This window comes from Miscanthus floridulus, chromosome 8 (genome assembly GCF_019320115.1).
Source record: "Miscanthus floridulus cultivar M001 chromosome 8, ASM1932011v1, whole genome shotgun sequence".
Classification (NCBI taxonomy): Eukaryota; Viridiplantae; Streptophyta; class Magnoliopsida; order Poales; family Poaceae; genus Miscanthus; species Miscanthus floridulus.
In genome coordinates, this window is record NC_089587.1 from 226,448,627 (window position 1) to 226,454,628 (window position 6,002).

A 6,002-nucleotide genomic window follows, 5' to 3' on the forward strand; every position below is an offset into this window, starting at 1 on the left:
TGAAAATTGATCAACATCCTTTTCCAGCAAATACGTTGGATGCCAAAGGAAAGACCAAGGTGTTGACGTCAGAGGCTGCTGAGAAAAATGCGTCAGTAGACCCCCAACATCGGATAACTACCGATGATGCAAAAAGTAAGGGTTTGCTAGGAGAAAGCAGTAGTTCCAAAAAACCTCCTCGACCTGGCATTGTGATTACTCATCGAAGGCAGCAGGAGGGTTGGCATCAACGTAATGACCGATATCGGCAACAGCAAGAAATGAGACGTCAGGAAGAGTGGAATCGACATAAAGATCATTGGAGATGTCCGTTCTTCATCCATTGCTGGGAAGAAGGTATTAAATTGCCAACTGTTGAAAATTGCCCTGAGTGTAATGGTTATTACGGAGTCAATCGTTCAGAAAGGAGGTTTCAACGTGTAAATCAGGGTTTGTCTATCAACGAGCCGATCAGAGGCAGAGCATCAGTGCATGATCGGCTGGGGGGCAGACTTAGTGTACATGAGAGGCTTGGTAAACGCGCTGGATATTTTCCAAGGAATCAAGAGGAGCTTGAGGAGATGGCAAACGCAAGAGTTCCCGATGAGGAAATATTCTACAGGGACCCTAATATACGTCGCGTAGAATCAACTAGGACTTGTTATCAGCCGATTTGGAAGACCAAGTTTCCTCGATGGTGCCCAGAGGGTCTGACAAAGACGCAGAGAAGGAGGATGCAATGTGAGCGTCAGGAGGATTTATACCAGGAGGAAAATTCCTCCAATGAAAGGCCTGGTCATCAGTAGTGGCAAGTAAAACACAAAAATAAGGGTCCATCGGCAGATGTTAATATGGTATTCATGTTGCCGATGGAGTTTTTGGCAATATCTGATAATGAGGAAGAAGTTGTTTTCTCTGATCAAGTAGCTCAGCTAACGCTAGATCCAATGATGGCTGTTTTTGAGAAACCTACCGATGACGAGAGACAGCATCTTAAGGCTTTATTTGTGAAGGGCAGAGTTGATGGGCAGCCTGTGTCTAAGGTACTTATTGATGGAGGAGCTGCGATTAATATTATGCCTTATGTGATGTATCGGAAACTTGGTAGGGGAGAGCAAGACTTGACCAAAACCGATATGATGTTGAAAGATTTTGAAGGCAATGTGTCACCGGTTAAAGGGGCAGTGTGCGTTGAATTGACCATCGGCAGCAAAACCTTGCCAACGACGTTCTTTGTTATCAACGGCAAGGGTGCATATAATCTGCTTCTAGGGAGGGATTGGATTCATGCTAATTGTTGTGTTCCTTCTACAATGCATCAATGCCTCGTACAGTGGATTGGGGATAAGATTGAGGTCGTCCCTGGTGATTCTTCTTATATCATCGCATCGGCAGAATCAGATACTTATGAGCGAACCAAATGCATATCAGGAGAAGCTTGGGAAAAAGAGTTCCTTAGAGTTGCTGATTATGAGATTCCACCGATCCAAGCAGTCGGTTCTGAAGAGGAGTTTTAATGGATAGGTTTGCCGATGACGAAAAATTAGGCCAAGGGTTCACATCGGCAGATGATTTAGTAGAAGTAGATATCGGTGATGGTGATAGGTCGAGGCCTACTTTTATTAGTGCTAAGTTAGATTCTAAGTGTAAGCAGCGAATAACAGATTTGTTAAAAGAATATAAAGATTGTTTTGCTTGGGATTATACTGAGATGCCTGGGTTAGACCGATCGATAGTTGAACATCGGTTACCTATCAAATCTGGATTTCGGCCACATCAGCAGCCAGCGCGCCGATGCAACCCTAATGTACTTCCTGACATTAAGGCCGAAATAACTAAGTTAATTGAAGCAAAGTTTATTCGGCAATGTCGATACGCAGAATGGATCTCTAATGTGGTTCCTGTTTATAAGAAAAATGGAAAACTTCGTGTTTGTATTGATTTCAGGAATCTCAACAAAGCCACACCGATGGATGGCTATCCAATGCCGATTGCTGATTTGTTGATTGATGCTGCGGCTGGACATCAAATTATTAGCTTCATGGATGGTAATGCAGGTTACAATCAAATATTCATGGCTGAGGAGGATATTCCCAAGACTGCTTTCAGATGTCCAGGACATGTGGGGTTGTTTGAGTGGATAGTCATGACGTTTGGTTTGAAAAATGCCGGTGCTACTTATCAAAGGGCTATGAACTTTATTTTTCATGAGTACATCGGCACATTAGTGGAGATCTACATTGATGATGTAGTGATTAAGTCTGGGGATATCACAGCACATTTAGCCGATCTACGAAAGATACTGGAGTGCACAAGGAGGCATGGATTGAAGATGAATCCTAATAAATGTGCATTCGGTGTATCGGCAGGACAATTCTTGGGTTTTATGGTGCATCAACGGGGCATTGAAATCAGTGGGAAGTCTATTGATGCAATTAACAAGGTTGTATTTGTCAGCTAATGATACAGTTATCGGTTCAGCTCTTATTCAAGAATTTGAAGGGAAGGAGCGTGTTGTTTATTATTTGAGCAGAAGATTAGTGGATGCTGAGACGAGGTATTCGGCTATCGAGAAATTGTGTCTGTGCTTATACTTTTCTTGTGTCAAATTAAGGCATTATTTGTTATCTGCCGAGTGTATGGTCATATGCAAAGACGATGTGGTCAAGTATATGCTGTCGATGCCGATATTAAGTGGTAGAATCGGCAAATGGATTTTAGCATTATCAGAATTTGAGTTACGCTACAAATCAACTAAGGCAGTTAAAGGGCAAGTGATGGCTGATTTTGTCACTCAGCATTGTAATACGGTGGATTCTTTGGGGATTGCTCCCTGGACACTTTTCTTCGATAGATCCACATGTGGTGAAGGAGCAGGTATCGGCATTGTGTTAATTTCACCTCAAGGAAAGAAGTATGAGTTTTCATTGCCGATTGTTGCTACAGCGACAAATAATCAAGCTGAATACCAAGCCTTGATAAAGGGGTTAGAATTGCTGAAGGAGATACGTGCCGATGTTGTTGAAATCTTTGGCGATTCTATGCTAGTTATAAATCAATTAGATGGAATTTATGAATGCCGAAGTGAAGCTTTGATTCCGTATTATGAAAGATGTTTGCAATTGTTGAAAGGATTTAGAGATTTTCGTCTTGAACATATCTCTCGATTGCATAATGAGGAAGCTAATCGACTAGCTCAGCATGCTTCAGGGTATCAGCCTATTCAGGAAGTGCTAACATCGGCAGTTGATACCGATGACTGGAGGAAAGAGATTGTCGATTATTTAAAGGATCCATGTAAAAAGGTCGAGAGACGTATAAGGTTCCAAGCTACCAAATATGTGCTCCTCGATGATGAATTATATTATCGAACTATAGATGGAGTTTTACTCAGATGTGTTAGCAATGATGAATCGAAAAGCTTGATGGGTGAAATTCATGAAGGAGTATGTGGGGCACATCAATCGGCTTTCAAGATGAAATGGATGATCAGAAGGAATGGGTACTATTGGCCGACCATTCTTGAAGATTGTTTTAAATATTTTAAGGGATGCCAGGGGTGTCAAAAGTTTGGTAATATTCAAAGAGCGCCTGCATCGGCTATGAATCCTATAATCAAACCATGGCCGTTCCGGGGATGGGCTATTGATCTCATTGGTCAGATCTATCCGCCATCGAGTAAAGGACATAAATTTATTCTGGTTGCTACCGATTATTTCACAAAGTGGGTTGAGGCAATTCCTTTAAAGAAGGTGACATCGGTCAATATGATTGATTTTGTGAAAGAGCATATTGTTTACCGATTTGGTATTCCTCAGACTATCACTACCGATCAGGGTACTATGTTTACATCAGGGGAATTTGATGAGTTTGCTGTAGGTATGGGAATTAAAATTTTAAATTCTTCTCCATATTATGCTCAAGCTAATGGTCAAGCTGAGGCTTCTAACAAAGGGATCATCAAACTCATTAAGCGCAAAATTGAAGAAAATCCTAGGAGGTGGCATACAGTATTAAATGAAGCCTTGTGGTCATATCGGATGTCATGCCATGGTGCAACCAAAGTGACGCCTTATCAGTTAGTATATGGACACGATGCAGTGTTGCCTTGGGAAATTAAGGTTGGCTCTAGACGAATACGTTCTCAAAATCAGCTGACAGCCGATGAGTATAATACTCTTATGAAAGATGAGTTGGAAGATGTGGCGGGTCATCGGTTAAGGGCTTTAGTTAGTATTGAAGAAAATAAGAAAAGAGTAGCTAGATGGTATGACAAGAAGGTGAAAGTAAAAGAGTTTGCCGATGGAGATCTGGTCTGGAAATTGATTTTACCGATTGGGACTAAAAGTTCAAAGTTTGGAAAGTGGTCTCCTAATTGGGAAGGTCCATATCGGATAAGTCAGTCTATTCCTGGTAATGCATATATTTTAGAAACCCTCGAAGGGGTTGTGTTTCCCAGAGCGTTAAATGGAAAATATTTAAAGAAATATTACCCTAGTATCTGGACAGATGCATAAAAGTATAAGTGCCGATAACAGTATTATCGGCTAAGAATTATGCAAGGGTATCAATGTCTCATAAAGTGCCGATACAATAAATAAGATTATACGTTCAGCAAGGATTGGATAGCTAATATCGCACGCAGGCGAATCTGGTCAGCTTCTTCCATTTCTTTGATATCGTCATCGGCAGCACCTTCCACAGGCTTGAGTTTCTTCTTCATGGCTAAAGCTTTGCGAGCTTGGATATCTCTTTCTTGCTGAAGGGCTTTGACAGCATTGGGTAGCTGGCTTTCTTCTTGTTGAGCATGAGTTAAGGCTGCATCAATTTCTTTCAATTCAGCCAATAGAGCTGCCTTCCTTGCCGATAGATCCAAGATTTTCTGCTTAAGTGCAGCACCCGAAGTCTGCAAGTTGACGATGCCCTTGTGCTTCTCATCAGCGATTTGTTTCAGTTGTAGCATCTCTCCTTTAAGTTGAGCTTGAGCTGCTCTATCGGCAATGCGCTGAGCAGCCCGTTGATATTGCAGTTGACGGCTTTCTAAGTGAGCTGCTGGGAAGAGTATTTCTTCAACATCGGCAGGGACCTGGCCACGAATTGTTTTGAAGATTGCCTTTGCGGGGTCCGAGTCATCTACCAGTTGGGCGGTACTTTGCTGTAGCAAGTTCAGGAGGGTTTCCAACTTGGATTTAGTTTCTGCCGATATTGTTCCCAGTGCAAGGGAAGAACTTGTCTCCTCTCCATCGTCGTCAGAAATGTCAATGGCAAAGGAAAATAGGCTGTTCGGGGAATCTTGTTCCTGAAAGAAAGACAAGGAGATCAATCAGGGGTAAGTATGAGTATTGTAAAATCAGATAGGTTGATCGGTTTACCTGTTTCCAGGCAATTTCCTGTGCTTGACTGGAGGAAGCAACCTGGAGTATGTCGTGTGGATCGGCTGAGCTTGCCGATGGAATATCCTCTGTGACTTCATCGGTGGTAGGCTCTTGAGGTGTGATGACCGATGACATTGGGGCAGATGTAGGGATCGGCATAGACCTTTGTCGTTTTGGCTGTGCTTCAGTATCTGTTGAAGCTTTGCGCTTTGCTTGGACATCGGCAACGATCGGCTGGGGGGCATCGACACTTGTTGGTTGTGAAGCTTGGGCATCTGGTACGTTTGCCGATGTACCCAATTGTTGCTGTAAAACAAGTGTGAGATATGATATTTAACAGATAAAATGTAAAGTCAAGAAGCTACCTCTGAAGGAGTGGTGCTTGATATCGGCGGAATTGCCGATGATGATCCAGTAGCAGCTCTTACCCCCTGATGATTAAGGTTAATATAGTTTGTGATTGGCATAAGTGAAAATAAACAAGGTTGTTACCTTAAAGGCTTTGACCAAGGTTGTAGCAGCGGCCGATGGAGTAGCCCTGGATATAGCCAATTTTGACTTAGAAGTGATGGTCTTGGTACGAATCTTCTGGTGGGTCAAAGCGGCTAAGGTGGGAGCGTTGTAGCCGATCGGCGATGTTGGGGAAAT

The 6,002-nt window shown here is 42.6% G+C and overlaps 1 long non-coding RNA gene across 1 annotated transcript; it reads right to left on the bottom strand.

Moving 5' to 3' along the window:
• Positions 1 to 5,444: 5,444 nt before the first annotated feature.
• Positions 5,445 to 6,002, bottom strand: LOC136475218 (uncharacterized). The gene is made up of 3 exons (XR_010763125.1): positions 5,847 to 6,002; positions 5,720 to 5,785; positions 5,445 to 5,660 (listed from the first exon to the last, which is right to left on the bottom strand). It is a non-coding gene; the product is annotated as an uncharacterized lncRNA (long non-coding RNA).